We start from the raw sequence: 19,066 nt of genomic DNA, 5'->3' as shown, positions 1-19,066 counted from the left end.
TTTGGGAAGCTATGCACTGATGCCAGTGCCTAATCCACCCTTCAAAGCAATTCTGGAACTCTTTTTCTGGAATAGCCCTCAGAGCTGTCATCAGATTACCCTTGATGTCCTGAATGTCATCAAAATGTCTTCCTTTCAACATTTCCTTTATCTTCAGGTAAAGAAAGAAGTCATTGGGGGCCAGATCAGGTGAGTAGGGAGGTGTTCCAATCCAGTTATTTGTTTACTGTCTAAAAACTCCCTCACAGGCAGTGACATGTGAGCTGGTGCATTGTCGTGATGCAAGAGCCATGAATTGTTGTTGAAAAGTTCAGGTCATTTGCATCTTTTTCATGCAGACTTTTCAGCACTTCCAAATAGTAAACTTGGTTAACTGTTTGTCCAGTTGTTACAAATTCATAATGAATAATCCCTCTGATATCAAAAAATGGTTAGCAACATCATTGCAACAAGTTCATAAACTTAATTATCTGACCTTGTATACTATATATACAGATGCTGCCAAAAAAAAGTACACATTTTAAAAAATGAAAAAAGCTATATTAAAATTGTAATACACAATATAAACTGATAACAAAAGATGAATACAAGTCAAGTGTATACTTTTTTTTGGACCCCCCCCCGTATATAAGTCTCAAGTGATTTTCCTGGTGCAAGAGTTTCTTCCAGGAATCTACCCAGAAGTGAAATTGTAGGGCTATAAGACATGTGCATGTTCATCTGTATTAGATCTTGCTCTACAGTGAATGTACCAGTGTAAACTCTTTCCAGCATTTTGTGAGACTTCCTGTTTCTCACATCTCCTCATGATGCTTTTTTTGTTTTATCCAAACAGATGAGTATGAAATTATATCCAATGTCAATGTCTGTTTTCCTCATTACTAGTGAGATTAAAGATATTTTCATATATTTATTGACCATTCAGTTTTACTTGTCAGTTTCACTTTTTTCATACCTTTGATTATTTTTCACACATTTGCTGATTTTGTAATTTCCTTTTTTTTACACTGACTTGTAGGCGTTCATATATTTTTTCTATTTCTTTATTTCATTCCTCCTATTTATTTGAATTTGCTGTTTTATTCTTTAGCATTTTAAAATCATCAGTTAAATGAATTTATGTTTAAGCATTCTAATTGCTCCTGATCCTTGCCAACACTTGGTAGTATTAATCTCTTTCATTTTAGCCATTCTGGGGGCTGTATAGTAGAGTGCTACCACGCTTTTAAAGCTATCTAAATTAATAAATTTAAAAACATTTTTAAATAGTCAATACTAAATTATATTTGCTAAAATCTGTTACCCATTTCTTTGGTCACCATTTATTTTTACATCCAGCTACTGCTTTCTTGATTCAATTGCCTTCGTGATAAAGAATGTTAGAAGTTCTTTCAGTGGGAAAATAGTATAATCTTATTTCACTTTAACTTGAGTAATAATTTAGTTGTGTGTGGCATTTGGGGATGACAATTATTTTCTCTCAGCCCATAAAGATTTTATTCTGCTGTTTTCTGCCAGTCATCATTAATGATGAGAAGTCTGCTATCAAATTTATTTCTTTGCAGGCAATATATCTTTTCTTTCTGGTGGCTTTTAAGATTTTCTCTTTTTTGACATTGATTTGTCAAAAGGTCACATTATTACCTTTTGACATTACTATGATGTATTTACATGTGGACTTACTTTCATTTTTTTCCTGCTGAAAACTTGATGAAATCCTTCAACTGAGAGATGTATATTACTTATATGCTAGAATATTCACGTTCATTGTTACTTTGTCTATTGTCTTCTATTCTCTCTAGAAATTCTTGGCCATTTTCATTCTTTTTTTCATATGTCTTAAATTCTCTTTCATATTTATTTATCCCTCTGTGCAGGATTCTGCATGATTCTCTTGGATTTCTCTTCTAATTCACTATTCTCCCCAATTATATTAGTCTACTGTTAAATTTGTCCTTTTGAGTTTTTAAAAAGTGTAATTATTATATTTTTTATTTCTAGAATTTCCATTGGGTAATTTTTCAAATCTTTCTTTTCTTTTTCATACCACCCTGTTTTTGTCTTATTTTTTTCTTTTCTTTTATAACTTTGTAAATCATTGAAAGTATCTTTAAAATTGTTCCATTATCTCCATTCTCAGTGTACTATGCAAATCCTCTCTTTGTTTGCCAACTCACTCATATGGTGGTTACTTTATTCAGAGAGGTTGTCATTTTTTAAAATTTTTATAGACTTTTCTTTCATGGTGTTCATCCTTGTGATAGTCCTATTTGCATGGTCTTTAGTAAATTTTGTGTTAACTTCTCACCTTGTGTATCAGGATTTCAGACCTCTACGCTTGAACAGAGCAGGCTTAGGTTTTCAGTTTCTTATGGTTGATTGTATTCAACACACAGCCATAGGTAGATAACAAATTTCCTTCTAGTTTTTGCAGGAATTTTTTGTTTCCATTTCATTTGTGGAATAGTCTTTCCTGACCCCTAGCTTTATGCATGAACCTCAGTGCTAGCTCTCTGATCTCACAGTCCCATGGTCTAGTTTCCCTTCTCCATGTAATCTAAGTCCCTAGCCATTAATCAATAACTTGTTCCTGATTTCTGTTGAGCCTCTTGGCATCAACACCAACTCAACAATCTCACTGTGTGTTACTCTGCATGTCTGGCATCGGAGAATTTCCCTTTTTTTGGTTTCAGCCTATTTATTTAAGGTTTTCTTTTTTAGGGGGTAGGGAGATTATTATATATTACCACATTTCAACATCTACACAGCAGCTTGGGAGATTTCCTGTGTCTGATGTGTCCTTTAGAAAGGCTGAATATCCTGGGTTGTTGTTGGAAGGCTACTTCTTCGCTTTGGAGTCTGCTAAGACAGTTGCTTCCAAGATAGGTGGAATAAGTTTCTACTTATTGGATAATACCCATTTTTACTAATTCAGTATTCTTTTGCAATGAAGATAAATCTCCAGTAATATAGGAAATTTGTAAAGTGACAAGTGTCACTGACAGAGGAAGGATACCAAAGATATAGCTTCCACCAGCATGCAATAATATTTTATTTCAACCATTAGAAATTACTATTATGTACTTATGTTTTCATTTCCAAGACTCCTAAAAATCAGTATGTTATAATCAGTGATTAATAATTCAATAAATCATTCCCTAATTGACATTATCTGATTGTTTTCTAATAACAATTATCTGAAAAAAACCATACACAATATAGGAGTATTGATTTTGATGGGAAGAAAGGTATATGAGAAAGATCAGACTATAAAAATACCTCATATGCGAACATGGTTTGCTAATTCCATGATTGGAAATATGTATGTATACTTTTATGCATATATATGTGTGTGTGTATACACACACGCACAATATTTTAAATATTTTAAAGCATAATTTATTCTTATATAATTACAGATTTGATTTTAAATTTATTTTGTTTTTTACTACACTTAGTGCTAAATTCTTACGAACTTAAAAAAAGTTATAGTAGTTCTTAATTTTTGACAGCATAAGAAATACAAAAAATTGGGGCTGGAAAACATAACCAAAGTTTTAGGGGAAAAACATTAATTTTGTTGTTAGGATCTCTCTTCTGTCAATTAGATTTAGAAAACCTCAATGCTTTTACCAAAAAAAAAAAAAAAAAAAAAAAGAAAGAAAAAAGAACTACAGCTTGTACAAATTTAGAAGCGGTGTCCCTCAGAATTAACAGTAAACAACAATCCAGCTCTGAAGGTTTTGCCTCTTTGCCAAACTTGTTAGGCAAGTTTGCTGAAAACAGTGCATTAACAGACATTCAATTATGATGTCCATGGGTTGCCACACTGTGTCCTTAAGCTGCCATATAACATTCTGCATTTAGGTAAATTTAAATCTTTACTTTTCCATAAGGAATAATTTTTTATAAAGTCATAGGAGTAGTAGGAAACAGCGCCCATTTCCTTTGATCCCAAAACCTTTAGAGTTTTTCTTACTCTCCTGCCTATGAATTTGAGGCAAATAGGGTGTTATGAGCTGAATTTTGACCCACCCCCCAAAATTCATAAGTTGAAGTCCTAACTCTCAGTAACTCAGACTGTGACTTTATTGTACTTGGAGATAAAGTCTGCAAAGACGCAATTAAGTTAAAACGCTATCTTTAGGGTGGACCCTAATCTAATCTGACTGTTGTGCTTACGTATAAGAACAAGCACACATAAAAAGGAAAGACCGTGTGAAGATACCTTCTGCAAGCCAAGGAGAGAAATTTCAGGAAAAACCAACCTGCCAACACCTTAATCTTGGACTTTTAGCCTCCAGAACTATAAGAAAATTAATTTATGTTGTCTAAGCCACCGAATCTGTGGTATTTTGTTTTGGTAGCCGTAACAAAGTAATACACAGAGCAAATCCCTTTCTTCAGTCTCCACAGCAATAAACGGAAACCCCTGCCAAAGTTCACTTTCTTTGCTGGCCTTAGAGACCTGGCCAGTCCACTACACTCTTAACAAAAACTCAACAAGACAAAACACACAATCACACTAAAGGAATTCTTTAGTTTCTTGAGAACGCTAGAGGCCGCAGTATATCTTTTACCTGTGAGCATTTTGCTGTTTTTTGTTTCTTTGTTATGTAGACTATTATGATCTGACAATGTAGACTGTTTTAAAAGCCATTTCAGTTTAGAAATACATTTGGAAGGAATAAAAGTTAGGTAAGAAATATGAGTTCACATTTTATTTTTTTATTCTACTCCACAATGCAAATTTGCAATTTTCAGAAAAGTGGGTAATTTACTGAAAAAAAACGTATAATTTTTTCCATCATGACTGTTGTCAAACCACCAGTATCTTATTCTTGCTTGTCAAAAATCCTTGTCTGTGTTTATTTTGCTATTAGCAAATGATTGTGGGGGCTACAGTTGGGGAAATACAGGGCTACTCTATCTGTATTTAAGTGTATTTAATTGCTTCCATAGAAATCAACAAAGACACAAAGCACTAATTCTGAAAATCATTAATCTGAGAAGTAAAGTAACCTTTGAAAAACTGAAAAACAAACATACAGTAAAATATTGTACTTCATCCATATAGTTTTTATTGCAAATGTTTTATGGAATTGGAAATATTTCATTTTTTAAAAAAAGTGTTTAAAATACATTTCATGGGACAACTGTTCTTTACCTAGCTCCTCCTAGAGCAATTTCTTTGACTCCTGGCTACCTTTTCTCTTTGGTTACCAGCAATGATATTAAAAGTAAATAAACTCATTATATATTATAGTGCTGTCATAGATATTTGAAGGACGAAAGTGGGAGATTGTGTTTCCTTCTTTGCAGATTCCAGATGTTTTTAAATTTAACTACCCCAAAATAATTCTGAAAAAAATATATGTAAAAGAGGATCTAAATTTCCTATTTTGTTTGCTTGATTGTACTTAAACAGTTTCCAACCCTGTTCTCACTTTTCACTTCAGAACTGCATTTTCAACTTACTCCTGACCAAGTGTGCTTTTCTTGTCCCAGAGGCCAAGCAAAGGCAATGTGTTCAAAATCGAATTCATTATCTTGCCCCCCATCTGCTCCTCAACAGCTTCACCCCCTTGGTGAGTGGCACCACCTTCCACTCCCTTGCTCCAGCTCTTGCATCGTACTGGGTTCTCCCCGTTCCCTCTGCACATCTGTAGGCTCTCACTGTCCTGCCTATGCCGCTTCCTTTTTCCATCCTCATTGTCCCAGGGAAGCCATCACCTCCCACCCAGGTTACTTCAGTAGGTATCCTTGGCCCATCTTCTCCAGGTCATTTTCCACATTGCTCTCTCTTTGATATTTCTAAAATATCACTCTGATTTTATCTAAACCCATTCAGTGGCTACCACTGCTACTGGCAATGCCTACCTCTAGCCTTATTTCTGGATAACTTTCTGTTCCAGAAGATGCCCAAGGTCCTCTTTGAAGAAATGAACATTATACTCCTCTGCTTGATATTCTCTCACCTGTACGTCTAGGAATGTGTCATGTTTCAACTTATGTGTCATTTCTTTTGAGAAACCTCCTGACCTGCTCTTAAGGGCTATTCCCAGGTGTCGTCACAAAGGGGTGTATTTACCCTCTCTTAGCACTTTTCATACTTCATTGCAAATATCTTCTAACTTGATTGTGGCTTCCACCAGTCTGAAAGTGTCAGAAGACAGAGGCGGTCTTTAAGTTGTTCACGGTTGTATGTGCACAGAGCCTGGCACATAATAGATGATTAATAAGTATTTAGTAAATGAACACATAAAAGTAATTAGTAAGCAAAGATTATACTATTTCTGATGGACCCCTTATTTTGTCTTTTTGTTTGAATGTATTAGTAGTACAACAGATCACTCGACTGTGCTTGAAAAATCCGGAAGTTACCTTAAGTGAACTTTTATCTTATTACTCATACAACTTTCAAGGACAGTGTGATGACAGCAAAGGAAAGTTAAATGACACTGATTCCAAATGGATCAAAATGTTTAATCATTAGGCCATTCCTGTTACTTAATAATAATAGAGCAAATAAGTGCCATGACTCACTGCTCTTCTCAAGTGTAATGTATTTTTCCCAATAGTTTCTAATTACTCAAGAGACTTCCAGCCTTTTTTCCAGAATCCATCAATGGAAAGTAAAGGAACTTTAAATTTCTTCAAAAAAAAAAAAAAAATGATAAGAGATTTTAAAATGAATTGATGAGTCAAGCCTGCAATTTCTTAGCAAATAAACGTATGGGAAATTGCCAGCCTCGGTCAAGGATTTCATGCAGAAGAGTCCAGGTATATGTTACACCTCTTGCTTTTCTGTCCAAGAATGGTTGGGGATACCCCAAAGGAGTAGGAAGTTGTTATCAGACAGAAAGATAAGTTGGAGGCAAGAGTTTCTTTATTGTCTTCACATTTATATGTGGGTCCAGTATTTCAGGACAGTCCCAGTACATTGCACAGCTGTGAGCTGCGTCCAGTGCCAGGGCCACTTTCCAGCATCAATGACAGTTAGCACACGAAGTTCTTCTGCTGACCTCGCCTAACACTTTTATACTGATTAAATATTTAAGTACAGTAAGGTTCTGTATTTAAAGATGCAATAAACCATGCCAGTCTAAATGCAAAACTTGAAAAATGTCAGAAATCTCCAAGACTGTAGGCTAATCATTCACCACTATAGTAATAAAAAATCAACTAATTTTCTAAACCAACACTGGGTTTTCAGATACTACCATCAAAAACATCTCAAATGGAAAGAACTCCAGGGCCTCATGCTTCTTCTTTAAGGCTTTATTCCCTAAGGACACAGTGAATGTTCTGTGGGCCCCAAAACAAAGCAGATGCTAAAAGAAAGCACTAGAAACTGCCTCTTCAAGTTTACTACCAGGATTCAGAGTCTTGATTGAATGGGTATTCGGTGCCCATAGAGAAACCTGTATACTCTTTTTACTTTTCCTAGAAGAAATGAAGGAACACATGGACTTTTCTGGAAAAGCCTTTGCACTTGGGGAATTTTCATGGCTTACTTTGTGGAGTCTGCCCAGCCATATGCACATCTTGTTTCTACCGTGTTTAACCGAAAATAAGGCCTAGCCAGACCATCAGCTGTACTGCGTCTTTTTGAGCAAAAATTAACATAAGAGCCGGTCTTATGTTATATAAAATCCGGTCTTATAGTAAAATAAGACCGGGTCTTATGTTAATTTTTGTTCCAAAAGATGCATTAGAACTCATTGTCTGGTTAGGTCTTATTTTCGCGGAAACATGGTATTACTGCCAATGCGTTGGAGCACAGGCCTTGGAGAAAATACATAGGTGACTTAATTCATCCACTTCAAGAATAATGATGTGTACTGTGTTTCTATTTTATCTTGATTTATCATATTTAAAAAAATGAATATAAATGTTTTGATATTCAATTTCAAATTATCTATAGAAACGTACACTGATCAAAACATAGTTCTTTAAAAAAAATTACTGTGTTAAATGTCCTGATGTCATCGAGACATTGGAGGTTGGAAAACTTGAGAAGCAGTCTTGATTTTTGTTCCAATAAAAGGGACTTTTTTCTAATGTCATTACGGAATTGAATTCAAGTTCATTGTGGGCCAAAACTCAGCAAGGAGAAGACTGACCAAGTTTAAATCTCAGAAGAGCTGAAGAGAGTTGTCTCTAGAAGACATAACTTCTAGATTTACTTGAAGCCAAATCCTTACTAAAGTCTTGACATACTCTTAAAAGATAAATGGACAGCGCATTTTATCTGTGTTTCAGAAAACACAGAGGGTGGGAAGAGAACAGCCAAAGGAAGATAAGCCTTTTGTCACACATTTAGTTTCACCTCTGCTAAAGCAGCTTGTCTATCTGACAACATCCCCAGTTTTTTTTAAAAACGCTCGTGTTCACACTTCTCTGACTTTAATACATTTCAGAGTATATTGTGGTTTAAAGCAGTGGTTCCTCTACTTTTCAAAATCTTGACCACTTTCCGCTGTCCCCCATCACTGAAGTTCATTTTATTTCAAATACAGTAATCTATGTTGTAAGAGAGAGACCGTTAATATGATTCGCTGGCTTCTTGGCTGTGTCTCTGAACAGTCATTCTGATATCATTGTGAATAACTTGTTTTTATGTTCATTGTATATTGGGAATGAGTTTTAATAGATGAAACAGAAGTAAGTGCTATTAGCAATCTCTTTCCAAATGACTATCCATTCTTAGTCAATCCTCCACAAGACTCTTCAAACAAACACTTAATGACTATATCTTCATTATTAGTTTTATAAGAGTATCAAAATCTGGTCAAAGAGCCAGACAGTTCTGTTGTGGCATTCCTGTCAAGATATACAGATTATCTTAAAAATCAGCTCATGTGCTTAAACAACTACCAAACTTGTCCTCTCCCATATCAAAACTTTTTAATAAAAACTTCCATTGTTTCTCTTGAAGCAAATATGTTTGAGTTCAAAGATTTGGTACCAACACAACCTTGTTTATCTTGACATAGGTGGTGAAAACAGAGGCTACTTCATAAGGAGCTCTGTGACTTCCTGAACACTCTCTTTTCCAAGAGGGAGTGACCTTGACTGGAGGACAGCATCTCCCGTGGGGCAGGAGGAGAAAAGGTAGGTGAGTTATGTGTTGATCCCACATTTTATGTAACACACAGGTTCCTATCACCATGAGATACAATTGATTTTTTTTTTAAACACAGATTCTGATTTCATCCTTATATAAGACAACGTTGAAATTAAGTGCTACCCAAAATCTAGGCAACTGTATCTTTGTCTTTTTATCTGTGACATTCTATGAGAAAAGTACTTAGAGCTCCATTAGTGAAAAATTTGGGGAGTTTTGGAAACAAGCAAGTCTGTTTAATTTATATGAACCCCCAATGAGGAAAGCATTAAGAACATGAGTTCTGAAATAAAAGTTTTCCACATTATTTCACAGGTTCTGCTTCCTTACTGAATGTTGTTTGTTTGCTTTTATAAGTAATGTTTCTTCCAGCTGGCACTCTTAAATAGGATCCATTCAAATGAATTTCATGGGACATTGAATGATTCCGGTACCTTTCTCAATCAAAACTAAAGGTTATATTATTCTCTCTATCCCTTCCTTTCAAGGGACTCGGCAAGAAGTTGTTGATATTATTGTTAATGTTGCAACGAAAATGACAGTTGCTAACTTTTTTCTTAAGTGAACCACAGATTTCAGCCTTGGTTATGTCCTCAAAGATAAGCTCTCCTAGATGTTGCTGTTTCTCAAAAGCCGAGGGATGATATTAGACGTTTTAGTCTTCCATTAGTTTACTCTCACTTCTTTCCTGAATATGTCCATGGTAAAGAACCTTGCTGTTGGGTGAAGTGCACACCACTGATGTGACAACCTGGGGTTGGCCTGGGGTGCTGGGTGGCATGAGGACTGAACATTTTGGAAATGTCTATGATTTCCATCAGCAAAGAAAAAATTAGCTAGTTGGCAACTAAGGTCAAATCAATAATGATTCTTTTGTGTGGGCACAGTTGGAACAGAAAGCCTTTCACCAATTTTAATCAAATCTCTAAAACATGATTGTTAGGAGGCACTGAGGAAAAATCCTATGACCTCTTTGGAAGATATAAAGAGGACTCTGAAGGTGATCCTGGAGGTCAGAGAGTGAACGGAACTTTGGGGATGGCTTTTTCCAATGAGAGCAGTTCTACAGTTTCTCATTGACTGTTTTAGAAGTAAGACAAAAACTGCAACAAGGCTTGAGAGTAGCATTGACTGGCTAGGAAGGGGGAAAGCTGGCCCAGTGTACCTTTGTAGCCTTTAACGTATATGGTCGAGAGAAGCCAGTTCACTAGTAAAATAATCTTCACTGTGGGGAATTGAATTGGAAATCAGTAGAGAGAGGAGAATAATATGGTAAGGACATACTAAAATGTGCATTCCGGTAATGAGGCATAATGGAGTCTTTTGGACTATCCCAAACGCACATAGATCAACCTGGCAGGTGGGGTGGGAAAGAGGTGTGGTTGCAAACAGCCCCGCGCTTTGTCAATATCAACTGTACCCACAGACTTGAAAAGACGGACTTTACCCACACAAAGTGTAGGAGAGCCACCTGTGTGATCAGATTACCAGCTGTACTATTATTGTCAGTAATTACTCAGAGGACAAGCACAAATCAACCAAACACGACAGTAAACACCTTTAGGGGAAAGTCGTGTTTGCCTGAATTTCCCTTTTGCAATTCAGAGCTGATAGGCAAAGCGTTTTGCTGGACTGGGGGTACTTCTTGAGTTGTGTCAAGAAACACTGGTTCCTTCTCTTCTTGGAAATCTGGCCTTCGGGCCTGACAGCAAGGAACTATCCGGACTGCAACACAGATGTAATCTCGCTCTGAATCTAGGTGTCATTCACGGGGCCTCGGGGGCTTGAGGGACAGCATCTGACCCGACAGCAGCAGGACCTCACTCTTGAGGGCCATTGCATTCGTCACGCTGTGGGAGCTCTTCATTTGCAGAGATCTGTGCTCTGAAACAAAGCATGTGGCCTTTGCCCTTCCTGGAGCCTCTGGTGGGATGTCCTTCCCCAGACATTCCCAGAGCTCACATCCTCACTCCCTGCCATCTCCGCTCTGATATCATCTTATCCGTGTTTTCTTTCCCCATCACTCTATATCAAATAGCCCCCTTTTACTAAGATCCCTACCCAGTTTCCATATTCTATTTTTCTCTTTAGCCTTTTTTCACCATCTGATACTTTACATACTTATTAGCTTAGTTGCTTATCGTCTTTCTCGCCCCATTAGAATATAAGTTCCGTAAGGGCAGGGATTTTGTCTGTTTCGTTTACTGTCATATCTCACCATAGGCATCCTGTAAATATTTGGGAAATGAATAAAGAAGCCTTAAGCAAAGCTTTTAACTCTTTCTGATCTCTCTCAATTTCCTCAGACCTGTGGGCAGTTTGGGTCCCAAGACAAACGATAGATGGGAAAAACTTCTTTGCAAAGGCTTTAACCGGGATGGGGTTAGAGTCCCAAGGCTAATCAATGTACCCAAGGGGTCAAGTGAAAGCCTCTTCACTTCCTGATTAGGTTTCTAAGGCAGGGTCCTACCGAGCCCAGAATGTCATTCTTGAAATAACATTGGAAAGTTTCTGGTCCTTAGTGAAAAAGGATCAGGGCAACAGATTCAAATATGGCCCTAGAAAATGCCAGAATCCAATTCATATTGGCTTTTCTCTATATTTTACTTTCTTTAAATCTTCCCTTTACTGTCCCCTGATTTAAGTTTTTGAAACCAAGGTAGCCAATCAAGTTTGGGAAATAGTTACCGTTATCTTAAAATTAAGTTTTATAGAAAGATTCATTATTAACTGGACTTTATGTTAGCCTTTCTGTTCCATGGTTTCGGAGTTCCGTCTTGTAGCTGAAGGCTTCTATGGCAGTTACAGTCATACTATCATGGAGGAAATAGTCACCCATTTGGAAAGCTCTTCAAACATCATTGGGCTTAAGGACCACCTGAGGAGGTACTTGATCTCTCACGTTCCCATCTTCTCTGTAACTCTGGATTTCAGATGCCAGGGACAAGAGGTTCTGAGCTGGGCTTCATGACTCTTTTGCAGGATGCCTGGATCAACTTTTAGCTTCAACATTGGTAAAAGGAGATAAACCCAGAAAGCTCATAAAAACCTGGTTTCCCAACCCCACATTAAAGATCCCGAGGGAATTTCGAAGAGACTCATGGGATCCTTAGAAAGATGAGTTTTCCAGTCTCTTGTTAACTTTGGATCAAGAAAAGGGGCTGAAATGACGTTTTGGATTTCTTGAAAGAGAGGCTGGTGCTTAGATGAGTCTTTCCACCAGCCCCAGGATGTACTATACACATCACAGCACCTTCTACAGTTGACACCATAGCCTCAGTCAGTGACATTCTGGAGCCAGCTCATACAGGCTCATGAGAACAAGTTGTTAAAATGTCAGAAATACTGGGGACTGGTTTATCTAAGATTAGGAGCTTAAAAAGGGACATGGTGGGATGAAGTATTTAAACCACTGAAATAGGCGAACACTATAAACCTGGCTCCTCCCCCTGCCCCCCAAGAACTGGTTGTTAAACAATCACTAACACACCACTAGTGCTCAGTTATAACTGGTGTGTGTGTGTGTGTTTACCTGTTTACGTATGTAGTATGTGCATATTATGGGGATGGGAGGAAAAAGATGTTTGAAAAGTGTCCAGATGGTGAATAGAGGGCATGGAAAGTGTGGTGTAAAAGGTAATGAGACATTTTTATATTAAAAATATATTTAAGTTAAAATAATCCTTATAAATTTCACTAGTTTTAGAGTATACCATTAATAATAATGTTATAAAGATGCCTATGACGTATTGATAAGGGGAAAAGGTAATACATGTAGTTGGAAGTTGATATATATAGAAGGTCATATTTTTATAAAAACAACAATGAAAAATCATCTCAACTTAAAAATATGAGTGTTTGTTTTTCTGTGTTATAGAGTATAAAAACTGCATGCTATTGACATAGGAGTGACAAAGTAGGGAGGGGAAATTTTTAAATTCATAAACCATTATATTATGACCTTTTGGCCAAATATTCATTAGGTTACACTTTGGAGCTGTAGCGCAAAGGCTGAGCAAAATGACTTTTAAAGAATGACTTATTTAGAAATGTAATATGAATGAAATGGTGTTAGATGTACGTGAAACGTTTTGAGAGAAATCATCATCATTCAGTTCTACACACAAAATTCACAGCATAAGCTGCTCAGAACACAAAAAATTTAAAACAACACTAATCAATAAGAATATACAGATGGTTGTATGAAATGCTAAGGTTAAGTTAAAAATATTAGTGTGTGTGTGTGTGTGCACGCGCGCCTGTATATGTGCCCATGTGCATGCGCGCGCTTTAAAATATTTTGTGAGAACAAAAGATAAAGTTATCCCAGAAGATGGAGACCCAGGCTGCCTGACCAAGTATAAGCACATTATAGACAATGGCCTATTCATTTGCGCTGAGGAGCTGGAGTCTAATCTCCCATCCTTCCTCCTATTACAAATGTGACACCAATGACTCTTCAACTTTGGATCAGCTGGTGAATCTCCCTATAAATTGTGAGGATCCAAGCCTACAGGAAACTTCTTTGTGAAAGGATGTCAGAAGCCATGATGCCATATATACAATATATATGTACATATATTTTATGAGGATATCTGAAAAGAAACAACCATCAGAAGACCTGGCTCCTCTGCTGACTTTCACTGTGCTGTTAAAGGTTTGCCAAGATGAAAGCTTCTTTCATTTTAGATCTTTAAAGCCGTATTATAGAAGCGACCACCCAGATTCAATAAAAGAGAACATATATATTATCATATATCAGATAAAGGCGATCCCCCTATAACCTCAAATATTCCTCTGGAAATAACACACAGATTGTTTAACCTACCAGAGAACCACCTGTATTTCTGTGGAAATCAGATTTGAAAGATGGGAGGAATACAGGACTGAGAACCTACAGAAGTGTCTGTTGACATAATTAGGAGGTGACTATCCAACACCCAAAGTTCTTTTAGGGATAAGTAAGAAGTAGGCACCGCTTCCTCTATAAGGAAATTCTTTTTCAGTTCGTTTCCTAGTTTGCACCCTCCCTGCTGTTCAATGGTTACTTGATCTAGGGACAATAGAGGATCTTTACCTGGGACCACCAGCTCAAGCACTTCTGGAAAAGTGACTCTGCAACTGATATGAGTAGACATGTATTAGATACCTTTACAAGACAAATAACTCCAGGATCCATTTCAACAGCTAATAACTTCACTGGAAAAGTCCAGCACTGCTAGATTCTCTTCTTCCACTGTGAATCCACAATACAGACTACTAGGATATTGCTGCCTTTCCTCAAATGAGAAAAGTAAGAAGATGCTATGACCTGAAGTCCCAGCATTGCCGAAAGTTGGTTTCTGAAGAAACTTTCAATGGCTGCAGCCAGCTACAAAATATATAAGATGCCTATTGGGCTTTTACTTAGTCCTTTTCTGAAGATATAATAACTTTCAGGCCCTTTATCTCTCCTTACCTTTGACAAGCTGCTTCCTCTGTCTAGATCTCTCTCACGCTCATCTTCACTTGGCCAATTCCTCTACATAATTTAATACTCAGTTCAGGTATCACCCCACCCCTGAAGGCTTCCCAGAGCAATCTTCATCTCCAGCTTGAATTAGGAGTAGTTTCTTTCAGGTCCCATAATAATTTTTGATTACTGCCATCATACCATTTGGTATAATGTGCGACATAAACTATGAATAGTTAATCTCTTCCTTATAGCAGTGGTTCTAAATTTTGGTTACACATTAGGAGGATCTAAGGAGATTTTTAAAGTCCTGATGCCCTGTTTGCACTCCAGACTGATGAATCAAGGCCTCTGGGGGTGAGGGGGGAGGGGCAGGTGGGACCCAAGATCCAGTATTTTTAGAAGCTCCCCAGTTCATTTCAACTTGTCATACTTAAAGATGATTTTTGAATACAAGTGTTTATCCTCAACAATGTTTAAGACAATGCAGATACATAAGACATGAATGAGAGAACAGTGGGAGCCAAGTAGCATATAATTTCATCATCATGAACTTCCGAAGGGGTTAGACTTGAAACTGACCAGCAAACGATTGATTAGCTAGGAAGTCATCCTGAAGTCTAAGTTCTTATCCTAAGATTTGTGGCCAAAAGGCAAAGTAAACACCGGAGGCAATACACTTGGAGAAGTCATGGAAGTATCCTCAATATATTACTAGGTCTCTCTCCAACTCTACTTTCAATTATTTCAATGTGCTGAAAACTACACATTTTTGAACATTTAACATGGTAGTTGTTCAGGCCAAAATCCACCTCAATCCTAGGTTTCCATCTAGTGTAACTTATGTCTGCAATGACTAGCTGAACACTGCAGCCTTTTAAGGGTTACTCTGATAGAGCTCTTTAATTACTTGGGCTCTATTTCTAATTACTCATGAGCTCTATTTCTGGGGATGGTTGTGTTTCGGTAGTGGAAGTACGTTGAGAGGGAAACATTTTCATGAGCTCAAACTGGACATGACTTGTTTTAAAGCTTAATGTAAACATCTAGCTGTATTCTCATTAGCAATTCCACAAAGCAGAATAATGCCTCCTATTCTCATTTCCGCCTATGCCCTCCTCTGAACTTCCAGTCTGACTGTTTGCATTGTTCCTGCTCCCACTCCCACTCTCGGGTGCTCTGCATTCTCCCCTACGCTGGCAGCAGCCTCCCTGGGTGATCGCCAAGCCTCCCCTCCCACTTCTCCTTAATCCTTCCTTTTCACTGGTTCTTCCGTGAGGACAGACAATAACAACTCACAACCAAGGCTCCCTGCACCCATTAAGCTTGAAGAGACTGGTTTGTTAGGATCAGCAAAAGTAGATGAAGAGAGAACAATCGATAACTATTTCTTTGGGTTTTGCATTCCTTAGACTCTTCCTGGAATCTTCTGAATTTCTTGCATCCTTTCTGTGAGAAATGCAAGTCCTCCTTAGGGCCCCCAATACAATATTGCCACCAATTTTTAATGAAAAAAAGTTTAAAAAGGTGTGCAGTTATTATTATAGGTTTTCTTTATTTTTAAGATGACTCACACCTAAATCATTTGTTGACTCTCTGACCTAGTTATTCTCTGAGAAATCACACCCGTTTAAACAAGTCTGTCTAAATCATTTATTTGTATGGTTGCTGATTACTGTTACACGTTGTGAGACTATGACAATACCTCCTCGTTTCTAAAGGCTTAAGTGAACTCTCCTCTATCCCTTCTCTCTCCCTACAGTCTCCTGGTGAGGTTTAAGTCAGCTCTCAATAAAGGGCACTTAAAGCAAAGAGAAGAGATTGGGCAAAAGATAGGATTATTTACATTTGAAACAATACACGTGATAAACATCTGCACATTAGCAGATACTTAAATTAACATTTAAAATTAGAAACAACTTCCTTTTTTCAATTTTTCAAAACAAGGGATTGACATCCTCAATGATTTCTAGGAAACTGTATGAATATTTCCCTGTTTAAAAGTAAATTCTCGACAACTCTGAGGTTCCTCATTCAATTCAAAGGAGGGTGCTTCTATTCTAGAGAAATTCCTGACAGTATTTGAGAATGGGAAGGCTAAAACAGAAAAAGGACAGAAGGATAAAATAGGGACAATTTAAATCCTATCTTGGGCACTGAAATCAGGAAATTGAAGAATAACATCAAAAAAGATCTCATGGAAAGACATTTTTCAGCCGACTCCCTCTGTCCTTAATGGCGTCCTCACTAAAGACACTCCAGTGTTTCCAGAAATATTCATTCAAAAATGAATGTCAAAGAAACATTGGCTAAGTCAGCTGCATTTCATTTCATGTGGGGGAATATGCATCATCAAAATTCCCAGTTGGGATGTTTGTTTACGGTGTCAGGCAAGAACTGGAGAGAATCGGTTAGGATAGCATTCTCCAGGGAGCTGAGAGAGTAAAAGTTAGGAAGACAAAGACGGGGGACAGGCGTGTGGTCTGAATTGCCACTAAGCATCAAAGATGATCTTTTTCCAGGTGGAAAACTCCTCGGCAGTAGTTTTCCATTCCCTGTGGCATTGACAGCTGCCTAATGCAGACCCTGTTCTTATTGAACTGAAGTTAAGCAAAAACACCCATATTAGCCCCTCTGGGCCTCCTGTGGCAGGAGCAGACCCTTGCCTACACACACAATCTTCTCAGGGGCAGAAGGAATAAGGGTTCATAAGAATTAGTACTTCTTTGGGTTCAATAGGGACTTGTATTTATTGTGAAGTACTTAAGAGTTCAGCTCAAGAAAATGGAGTCTGGCACTGAAAAATGTATGCTTTTAGACAATTACATAAATGTCAAAGCATATATGACAAATGATCATCGGGATAAAGCAGCAGCAGCAGCAGCAATTAATGGCAGCATTAATCAGAGTTGTTTATGCCCCAGGACCTTTTAAACCCTTTACCTGTATCAGCTCATTTAATCCCCACAGTAACACCGTTGAGGCAGGGTCTATGATTATCCCATTTTACAGATAAGCATGATGTTAAATTTTCAGGACGTTCTCTCACCAAGAATGCTGCTCAAGCTTAGCACTGAACAAGCTATAGGAATATTTGCTGGGGTTTTTTGTTTGTTTTGTTTAATTAATTAGCAAGCACTTATATCAGTTTTACTGTGTGGCCAGTACTGATCTAAGAATTTCATCAGTAACACGTTTAATCCTCATGACATCCCTGTGAGCCACATTTATTATTATCATTTTGCAGATGTGGAAGTTGAGCCTCAAGGAGATCAAGCAACCTACCCAAGGTCACATAACAAGTACCGTGACTAGAGCAGGGCTCTAATCCCATGTAGTCTCTCCTGAATGTTCAGGGGGGAAAATGTCTTATCCGTTTCTTACATTTGATCAGTTCACTCAGTTCACTAGGGTGGGGAGGGGTGTGTGTGTGTGTGTGTGGGGGTATTGTGACGAAGTTAAGGAGGGGAAGTTCAGGCGTTTAGCCTGTCTCTTCTCAGAACTTGCCAAAGACTCTATTATAACTCATGATTAAGTAAAAGCTCACATTTCCTCCTATGGATATTACCACCTAGTAATCTGATGATAGACTCGTCACTGGGGATTGGAAGCTATCTAACAGGTGAATAAACAATCAAGTTCAATGTTAATAGCTAACATTAACAGCTCAGATTTTATTTTACTTAATAATTTCAATACTTCACATTTATCAACAAAATGAAACACAAATACACTATCCACTCAACTACCCAAGCATACATTTCTACATAACTCTTTAGACAGTCCCTTAAGTTTCAAATAAATACAACCTGGAAACTTCAACCTCATGGAGGGAAATTGCCCCTATTCCAACAATGATGCCATCTCTGACTCCCATGCAAGGAGAGGAAATGAATAACTTTTGATGGACTTTTGAGCACCTGGAAAGCCTTTGGTTAAGAAGCCTTATCTCATTAATAAAACAACCTAAAAATACCTCAAGTAGGGAGGAAATAGAGTCTGGTGCTTAGAGAAGGAAAAGAAAGTAAACAAACCTAAGGGAAGGATGTTGGCTCATCCAAAACAAAGAAAATGAAGTATTGGGGGTTCTTCAGATGGCAGGGACCATACTCCACTTCTCTGTAAGTCCTCAGGGTAATAAGACCTCAAATAGGCAGATGTGTGGAAGGAGGCTGGACCCTGAGTGCTATATATAAACTGGCAGTTCCCACAAATCTATTAAGGCTTAGCACTGGACAGTAAGAGCCACAGGTCTTTGAATGGGCACGGAGCAGAGGGAAGGGCAGCCACAACTGACTAGAAAATAATGTCCTCCAACTTTTAGATAGCAAACCCCAGGAAGGAGAGAAGACCACTCTTTCTAATGGCTGAGACCAAATTTCCTGCTAATAATAATAAAAGGGACCTGAGTCAGGTTGGATTTATTCTTTTAAAAAAGAAGGAATGTGGTATTCTCGTCTATTGAATATCATGGAGCAAGACAT

The 19,066-nt window shown here is 37.6% G+C and overlaps 1 protein-coding gene across 1 annotated transcript in view; it reads right to left on the bottom strand.

Annotated features, from left to right (window-relative positions):
• Positions 1-19,066, bottom strand: part of CCDC192 (coiled-coil domain containing 192) — a 156,270-nt gene that overhangs the window by 91,102 nt on the left and 46,102 nt on the right. The window lies entirely within an intron of this gene.

Source organism: Rhinolophus sinicus, chromosome 3, assembly GCF_057876585.1.
Source record: "Rhinolophus sinicus isolate RSI-liver-muscle chromosome 3, RSI-T2T, whole genome shotgun sequence".
In the NCBI taxonomy this organism is placed as follows: Eukaryota; Metazoa; Chordata; class Mammalia; order Chiroptera; family Rhinolophidae; genus Rhinolophus; species Rhinolophus sinicus.
Note: the sequence above shows the minus strand (reverse complement) of the source record. Positions and strands in the feature narration are given on the sequence as shown.